The 9,774-nt window shown below is 38.7% G+C and overlaps 1 long non-coding RNA gene across 1 annotated transcript; it reads left to right on the plus strand.

Annotated features, from left to right (window-relative positions):
- Nucleotides 1–181: 181 nt before the first annotated feature.
- LOC102489771 (uncharacterized) lies at nt 182–5,412 on the plus strand. Its single transcript, XR_003549965.1, has 4 exons — nt 182–260; nt 1,050–1,208; nt 4,956–5,123; nt 5,352–5,412. It is a non-coding gene; the product is annotated as an uncharacterized LOC102489771 (long non-coding RNA).
- Nucleotides 5,413–9,774: the final 4,362 nt, after the last annotated feature.

Below are 9,774 nucleotides of genomic sequence, written 5' to 3' on the forward strand. Positions count from 1 at the left end.
TTTTTTTTTTTTTTTTTTTTTTTTTTTTTTTTTTTATTACCAGAGGATGTGTATGCTTGTTAGAGAGAGAAAGCACCCTGCACAAAGGGCACGGTCATGTCAACATAATTTTTTCTCCATTTCTCCTTCCTGTTAGGATCTTGGACATACATCCTGTGCACTCAGTGTGTTTTTCAAACCACTGAAGCTGAAGTTCGAACTACAGTTGGCCACATGGGATCTGGCTTCCTGTACGCAGAGATTAACTACTGTGATACAAGGTGGGCCCACATGGGATCTGGCTTCCTGTATGCAGAGATTAACTACTGATACAAGGTGGGCCCAGTAGTCTGAGTTTTAATTGTCCTATCTTAATCCAAGTCATTTCTCTGTTTTACTTTTTACTGATTGGAACTGAGATGCAGTTCTGCTTTCAATTCAATAAGTTCCTGGTTTGTAGACTTGCCTTGTTTTCTCTAAAATCTGTTTCTGTGAGCTCACTTCTTTCCCTTCTGATACTTGCTAAATGCAGTCAATAAAAATCACTGCATACCATTAGCGTTCTATTTTCACATCACTTCCATGATTCTATGAACTGCCTTTTAAGCAAAGATGGAAATTTTATAAAATGTTTGACCCTGCAAACATGGACCATCCTCCAGGTCCCTGTGGGTCACCAGTACTATTTGCTTGAGCTCTGTTGTCCTAGGCTCTCTCATGGGCATTCCATTTGCTCCTCAGGGTCTATACTTAAACTTCTCTTTACTACTTTAATGCCCTGGGGTTGGCATGGGGTGTTTGTCATTTCATTATTATTGGCATCAGTGGAATCCTTTGTCACCCAGCTTCTAAGAGAGTTCATTGATAGAAGTCACCAGAATTGATAGAAGTCACCAGAAGAAGATTGGATGGTAAAAGAATAGTAGGGTCAGGTACTTCTGGATTCTTCCCTTCAGGTTGCTGTAGGGTTGGCTGGATTCCCCTAATGTGGCTACAGCTCTGAGTAAGCCTTCTCCACAGAACTACTGTCCAAATTCTAGTCATGAACTGTCTTCCTTTTTGACCTTTAGGTTGAGTGATCACAGGACCTCCCCAGTGTTATGACTCTAGGATATGACATGTGGTCAGTTTTTCTGAGCTGGGATGAAGACAACTTTGTAAACACTTCCTTCATCTAAAATCTTCTTAACCACATTCCCTGAAGAGTTTCCTTATAGGACTCCAACTGAGTAAGTTATGTTTCAGTAGTATACAATCCTCACATCTTTGTGACTTAGCATAATAGACGTTTATTTCTTTTCTAGGTCACCTATCTCACCCGCGTGAATAGAAAGCTTTGTTCACTTCAATCACTCAGCACCCAGTCAGTCAAACTTTGGCTTAGCTCCTGTCTCTACCATAAGTCAAACTATAGGAACAGTATAAGGCTACTCTTGTATTGACCTTTCTGAGGGGACTTCAGGAAGTTCATGGAAAATGGAATTACCATACGAGTTTATTTTGGTGTAAAATCCATGCATGGTGTTTTTTTGTAATGCACATCTTTCATGAGCCTTTTGAAGACTCACTGTATTTCTGACTAGATGTGACACATGCCACTTTGTTTATATTTTTAACTTCAAAGTATCAAAAATACCACCCTAACATGCAATCAAATAAGGGAATACTAGAATAATTTAGTGATTACTTTGAAAATGGTTCAAAGTAGATTTTAATTTTAAGTAATTATAATCCTTATGTTGGTTTTGCAACCGTTAGTTGAATTTTCTGACCAACACTGTATAGTTAACCTTATGTGGGAAGACAGAAACCATATTGATCTAGGTTTTGGTGATAGGGTGCTTCTTATGGCTATATTTTGAATCAGATCAAACTCACTTGGGAGTCAAAGAAAAAGAGTAGTATAGGTTGCAACTCAAATTAACAGAAACTCTGACTTCAAATAGCTGAAGCAAGTGAGGTTATTTATCTCATATGATAAGTGCGGAGATAGGCAATGATTGGCATTGGTTTATCTATCCAACCTTTTATATATCCTGTCCTGTCATTTTTTAGTATCTTTATTTGGGTCTATGCAGTTAGCAATTTGATAGGTCTGTTGTAACAGTACCACAGACTGGGTGGCTTAAACAACAGAAATTTATTTCCTCACAATTCTGGAGATGGAGAAGTCCATGATCTACTTGTCAGCAGAGTTGGATTCACCTTGAAGACTCTCTTCTTGGCTTGCAGATGGCTGCTGCTTCTTATGTCTGTATATAGTCTTCCTTCTGTGCATGGGTGTATGTCCTATCTCTTTTAAGGACCCAAGCCATATTAGAATAGGGCCCAACACCCTTATTTTAACTTAAGTAAGCCTGTTTTGTATTCAAATATGGTCACTCTCTGAGGGGTGAAGACTTCAGCATATGAATCTGGGCATACAATTCAATCTGTAACACTGTGGTTATTCTTCATGGTCTTTTGATGACTGCCACAGCCATACAGCCATATCTATTATAAAAACAGAGGGAAAAAAGTAGAATTTGTAATATTTACCCCTTTTTAAAATAAAAGTAAAAGCTTTCCTTACCACTGTCCCTCCCTCATGTAGCTGATCCATTCAGAGGTCACTGGTCAGTACTATGTCTCTGGTTACTCCTAGCTGCAAGAGAGGCTGGACAAGTGCCAGGATTTTTCAATATCTGTAGTAAAGCAAACAAAGAAGAGAGTGATTAGAAATGGGTTTGGGTTTATTCAAGTCTATTGCAGGAAGTCTCTAGGGAACATAAAAAAATATATATCTGACATATATTTAAATATATATTATATGATTTATATGATATATATCTTTATATGATACATAATTCATATGAAATTTATTTTTATATATGTTTATTTTATATATTTATGTAATATATATATATACACACACACGTATATTTATTGGCCCACTCCTAATGACAGACACTATGTCAAGCACTCAAGATACTGAATGAATAAAGCACAGACCCTACCTTCGCCAAATGCACAGAAGGCTGCAGAAGGCAGACAATGAAATAGGCAACTACAGCGCTGCATGACGACTGTCGAGAAGGGGGCCGCAGAATGTAGTATAGAAGCTCAGAAGGCAGGCTGCAGCCTCGTCCTGGAAAATCATTAAGGCTCCACAAAGAATGTAGCATCCATTAATGAAAATCTTTCAGATGCAAAAACTTTCATATGTACTTTGCAGAGATCGTTTAACAATAGTAAACTGATGTGCCAGACATCACCAAGCATAGGGCTTGGCGCACAAGTGAGATGTGCATGTTCACTTATTCGTAACTGTTTCCGTTTGTTTGTTTGCTCTGTCGTGTAGCAAATCCTTTTGTATGGCTTAACATACATTAGACACTACCTGAAGGGTTTCCTTTTACTTGTTTGTTCCTCACAATAATTAAAGGAGGTCGATACTATTATTGTTTTTATTCTACAGATAAAACAGCCATTGAAAAATTAAGTGATTTGCTCAAGGTCATGCAGCCAATAGAAGGCAAAATTGAAATTTGAGTCTAGCCGGTTCAGCCCCAGAGTCCATCCTCCTCACTGCCATGTCTTCAGGACTGTGCTCATTATACTCTGTCTCGGGTATTTATTTCAAGTGTTGCTATGACTGCATTCAGACTAAAACTAGAATCTTTTCTGATGTTTGAGTTTCTGTCTCTGGCAATTGCCTGCTATTGCACTGCTTCAAAATATATAAATATTTCCAAGTAAGAACACAGATCACTCTGTTGTTTTCTACTGAAATGGCAAAAGTAAGGGAAGTTCAGTAAGTTGTGTTAGTACATAAAATGCCTCAGTTATCCTAAGGCTGGTCATTTTCTCCACTCATGCTTTCTCTTCCTCAGGGCTATGCTATAAACTAAATATTCGTCTCACTCTTAGACAACCTGGATACCAGACTTTAGGAACTGTGGTTTTGTCCTTTCTGGGCAATGAAATGTAGAAGCTTTTATGTATCAACTACTTTTTTTTTTTTTTAATTTGTCATCGGGTGCTCTGAAGACAGAGAGAATGAGAGTGAGAGAAAGAAACTCTTTCTTGTTTGCATTTTTGTTTGTATTTATTGTTTTACTTTAATGTTTTATCAAAACTTGGCATGATTTCTTTTTTCAGTCTTTTTAAAAATTATTTTTTATTTTTATGGTTTGCTATAAGGCACATACACTCTCTGGAGGCAGACAGATAGGGATTGGGGGTGGGTAGGTGGGAAGGGGAAGGTTGGGAGTGAGAAATCACCCACCCAGGGGACGGCCACACTGCAATTCCTTCTCCTCCATTCTCCTCTTGGGATTTTGGGCATGCACGCACGCACACACACACACTGTATGTTTTCCAGGCCTCTGGCCCTGAACTACAACTGTGCAATCAGCTATGTGGAGTCCAGCCACCTTAGCCTCCACACCCCCTGCTGGCCCAGCAAGGTTTCTACTTAGTTCTTTGTTATAATTGAAGGAAATACATTCACAACTGTAATATGGCTTTTAATCGTAGTTTCCAATGACGTACATTTCAGAGTTAATAAAGCCTCTGTTTTACTTTACTTTGTTCTGGTTGGAAGAAGAGCCAGCCAACGTGGCATGTGCAAAAATGGGATTTGAAAAACGCAGTGGAGGAAAAAAGAAAAGAGAATTTGTGCTTGGCTTTCATGTCTAGCTTCAACTACTAAATACCTGCATAGCACTGACAATTACTCAGAATCAAATTTTGTGCTTTGCAAAGTCAGCATATCCCACAAACCTGAAAGTCCTGGCTATTTTTATGCAAATGTATATCGTATATAAAGAACTTGGAGTCAAATGACTGAATTATTCTTAGCAGCCAAAAGTAGCGTTAGCAAGTTTTTAACTTCAGCTTTCAGAGCTTGCCACCACCTAGTCCTCATTTGTTCACAAGTTCTCTCATCTAGGCATTTTGCAAAACTATTTTATTTTTTATTTCCAATTGTATAGCAAGTTTTCATGGTTCTCTTGGAATTTATACAAATCACAGTTTTCTGGAATGAATGAAATACACAGAAGACAAGGATTTTCAATGCCCCTGACAATTCCTAAGGATGTGCTCTTTTATTTTGTTTGTTGTGATGCTATTCCTTCCATTTTACCTCGACCCAGCAGCAGGTACGAATTATGTTGCCTGTGATACAGTGTGATTTCTATTAAAATTGCAATTGATTCTGTATAATAACTGCAATTTGAAATAAACCTTCCTCGTGTTCTCTTGGCAATGCCTATTTATATTTTGGAGTCTATGTGGACTTAGTACCTGGATCCTATTGAGTTTTTATTACATTTTGATTTTCCCAGTACTATGGTGGTATACATTAACTAACCTCTGATATGTTTCAGACTTGCCATTAGAATCTGACAAAAACTTCATTGTGGGGGACAGTAGATGGTCCCTGGACTCACACATGGCTGACCCTGATTCGAGTCATGGACCTGGTTTAAAACTCAAGCTAGGTATGTGTATGCACGTGTCCAAGATCCTTGGAGGTGAATGAGGAGAAGAGATTGCAGGATGGCCACTCTCCCAGGAAGATGATTTCTCACTGTCTCTGCCTCTCTTCATTGTGTGTATGATATCCAGCAGCGAAACCGTAGGGGTCCCATGGCCACTCCCAGCTGGAGCTGGCTGGGACAGAGGTGGTGCAGTGGTGAAGGTGTTAGACTCCCACATGACAGACCATGGTTTCTAGTCCCAAACCTGGTGGCTTGCTTTCTCGCTTTCTCTCTCTCTCTCTCTGTCTCTGTCTGGTGAGTGCACATGCCCTACAGCAAATTAAATAATAATAAAAATATAAAATTAAATAAATAATTCTTTAAAAAATAAAAATTAAAAAAAATATGGAATTGGCTGTCCCTGGCAGGTAGATGGCTGTGAGAGTCAAATGAAATAAGCTAAGACTTGGCCTTTCAAAATGGAGAGGAAAAATCCTAGAAAGAAGTAATAATCTAGAGATAGCAAATTCTTTTTTTTTTGCAAGAGAGATATTTTTACTATAGGGCACATAAGCTTGCTGAAGAGACAAAGAGAAATAGAGAGACAGAAAGTGAGAAATCGCCCTGCCAGTGGGGATGGCCACACCATCTTTTCTGCTTCATTCTCCTCTCAGGATTATGGGCACCCTTGAAAAGGCACCTGGCACGAGTTTCAAACCTCCAGTTTAGAACTCAAACCACTGTTGACCATGTGGGAAATCAGTACCTTAACCACTACACCACCTGCTGGCCCCCCAAATTATTATTTTTTTAAAGTACTTTTTTCAATAGCAGGGACTTTGCCAAAAGATTTTGGGGAGAAAATTTTTATATGAAAATCAGCATAAGTGCATAATGACATGGAACTCAAAACCTGTGTGAATGTTTAAGATCTAATACTCGAAAGTAATAGTGATTCTGAGCCAGCTAAATGTTGTGATGGTTAAGGTGGCTGGATCCCACAAGGCCAACTGTGTGGTTTGAGATCCCACCGGGTGTGTGTGTGTGTGTGTGTGTGTGTGTGTGCCCTAAATCCCAAGAGGAGTATAGAGGAGAAGGGATGTGGCATGGCCATCCTTGCTAGGGGATGCTTTCTCACTTTTCCTCTCTCTTTAACTCTATGTATATCTTTCTGGCTAAGGCATGTGCCCTGTAACGGAACTTAAAAAAAAAAAAAAAAAGTAATAGTGAAGAAAGACACTGCTTGGCACTGAAACGAACGCTCTTTTGTCCCTTGCTTCTTTCTCTCTCTACCCTACCCTCCTAACAAGTTGGTATGTTCATTTTCCTCTATTGCCAGTGAAATCTGATTGAGAAACTAATGTATAAATGAGCGTAAGTAATAGTAAAATGCTATTTACATATGATGTATTCATATCACTTTTGGTCTTTCTGAAATTGTGTACCTTACATATTCCTCCATATTTCTGTAGTTCACCAGCTAATGCAAGGTACCATCTTCTTTCTCGTAAATCACTGCAAGTAATTTGAAACTGACCTACAGTGTCCATTGTGGTTTCCGTCAGTCCTCAAGCCTAACAGTATTGCTAATTTGAAACCCTAATTCAATCATATTACCTTTCCACCGACACTCAGCTGTGGCTTTTGGTTCTCTTAGCATAAAGACAGAAGTCTTTAATGCGTCCTCTTAAGCCCTCCATGATCATCCTGTAACTCTTCCTGTTTCCACTGCTCTTATCTTCTCTCTATCCTTGGAAATATTCAAGCTTTGTCTTACCACATGCTGTCCTCTCACTGAAATGTTCCTTTTCTCTCTCTTCATATGATGACTCTCCCCTGATATCTTTTATGGAAAACCAAACTTTCTAGATAAATCTTCCAGTTAGGTGAAACCCCCTTTTTCAGGCCCCGTAACACTTCATACTTCCCCCTCGTGGCATGTTCTACAGTTGCAACTGAATACTATTTGTGTAAGTGTCCCATCAAGGTTTTCCTTAATCACTTCCCTCCTGAATCTTCATCAGTCTACTTGGCTCTCTTGTTACAGGTAATAAATCTTCCACATATATTTGATGAATTAATGTCTGTGTGAATACAATTACACTGTATACAAAAATGACATCATTGTCATTTTTCTCAATACTTTATAAAGACATGGAAGACAGAGTTATAATATTTTCCACTACTACTAATATTATTGTATTGCATGTCTTACTTACAGCAAATGTTACTCCTGACATATGTTGGATGCATAGTAAAATCTAAGTGAATTTTTATTAAAAAAGTATTGAATGATACAACCTATGGAAAATGAAAAGCAGCTGTGTATTCAATTTTAATGTGCTTATTGAAATGTTCTTTGATTGAGATAGATCCGTATCCATTCCACTTAGAGTACCTTACATTATCATCTAACCCTGTGACATTGCCACACAGTAGGAAGGAATGACTGTAGATAAAGGTAATAATGATAGATGGAAATGTAGGAAAACGATTGGCATTTAATGCCAGGTACATCATTGCCTTTTTTAGAGAGTTGGATATAGACATTTGAGAAGCTGGGTTGTCAAAGTGATCATTTAATTATGCATGTGTTAAACATCTATTGTAGAGAAGAAATAGTGGTAGGTACTGGAGGTTACACAAGATCAATAAGAGAGTACCTCTGTCCTCAAAAAGTTAGGATCCTGTAAGAGAGAATAAGTCAAAACAGACTGTCATACTAAATGCTGCAGCACACCAAAGTGCTGAATTGTGCCCCTCCCGCACCCCCCAAATTTCTTGGTTGAGATCATTACCCTTGATAGCTTAGAGTGTGACATACTTGGATAAAGGATCTTTCAAGTGATAAGTGAGGTAAGATGTGGTTACCATGGGTGGGTTCTAATCCCATATGACTGGTATCCTTGTAATGCAGAGTTTAGGACATAGATTTGCACAAAGGAAAGATAGTGTGAAGACAGTGAAGGAGAGCACCTCTATAATCCAAGGAAGTAGGCTCCCAGAGGAAACCAACCCTGAGAATAGCTTGGCCTTGGTCTTCCAGGCTCCTGAACTGTGAGGAAATACATTTCTGTTATGTAAGCGCCTCAGTCTGTGGGGCTTTCTTATGGCATTCCCAGCAGACTAACACACAATTATTATCAAGATGTTTTGGGAAAACAAAAAAAGAAACAAAGCAAAAAACAGTTTTACTAGAGCTTTACAGTGGAGGAAGCATCTCTGTTTATTTGCTGAAATCTGTATAAGACTTTCACAGCAATATGACATTCTTTTCTGTGTCAAGGGGTCACTCAGTAAACCCCTCAAATTCAACTCTACTTTTGGTCCACACACCCTAATCCTGGCTACCTCAAAGTCTTCTTAGTTTCCTGGAGCCATAATAATAAACTACCTCCCAATTAGATGCTTAAAATAATGCAAATTTATTCTGTTCTAGTTCTGGAGGTCAGGAGTCTGAAATGACTTATGATGCTAATATTGAAGTGTTGGCAAGATTGGTTCCTTTGGAACTCTGAGGAGAATTTGCTTCTTTTCTCTTCAGTTTCTAGGGGCTGCCTGCAGTCCTTGACTCATGGTCACCTCCTCATGATACTCTGACAATTAGCTTCCTTTGGCACATCCGCTGTTGACCTGTGCTTTTCCTTCCTCTAGTAAGGATCTACAAGGACCTTGTAACCCAGGATAATCTTCCCACCTCAAGATTCTTAGCATAGTCTCCTCAGCAAAGTCCCTTTGCCATGTCACATAGTTACAGGTTCTTGAGATCATGATATAGAAATCATTGGGGGCCCTTATCTTCCATCCATATCCCACATTACTCATCTCCTATATTCCAGACCCAACTGTCCAGGTCCAGTCTTCTATTTTCCATATTCTCATTTTCATTAAACCTGCTTGTTACCACTAAGCAATACCTGTTACCAGATGTTTGTTTTCTTTCTGGCCTATGCCTGTCATTATTCTAAGTCCACTAGAATCTGGTCAAGTGAATAACTCACTCCTCTGATTTTTCAGTTTTCTTGCTTTTGTGTCATACCACTGCCCACTCCAATCCAAACTCCAAGCTGTCTGAATCCAGAGGTGCTTCCCCCTGTCTCGTCTGCTTACTGTTGTTCCTGCAGAGAAGATAACCATAAAACAATGGTCTCCTACCTGACACAGTCTGCAACCCATGGGAATCTTCCTTTTACTTCTTCCTTTTGAGTCTCACTACTTATTACAACAAAGTAAAACAAGATAAAAACAAGCTATCTTTGTTTGTAAAAAAAATATTTAATTTTGTTTATTATTATTATTATTTTAATTTTCTACAGAGCACACATGCTTA

This window comes from Tupaia chinensis, unplaced genomic scaffold (genome assembly GCF_000334495.1).
Source record: "Tupaia chinensis unplaced genomic scaffold, TupChi_1.0 Scaffold000340_1, whole genome shotgun sequence".
Lineage (NCBI taxonomy): Eukaryota > Metazoa > Chordata > Mammalia > Scandentia > Tupaiidae > Tupaia > Tupaia belangeri.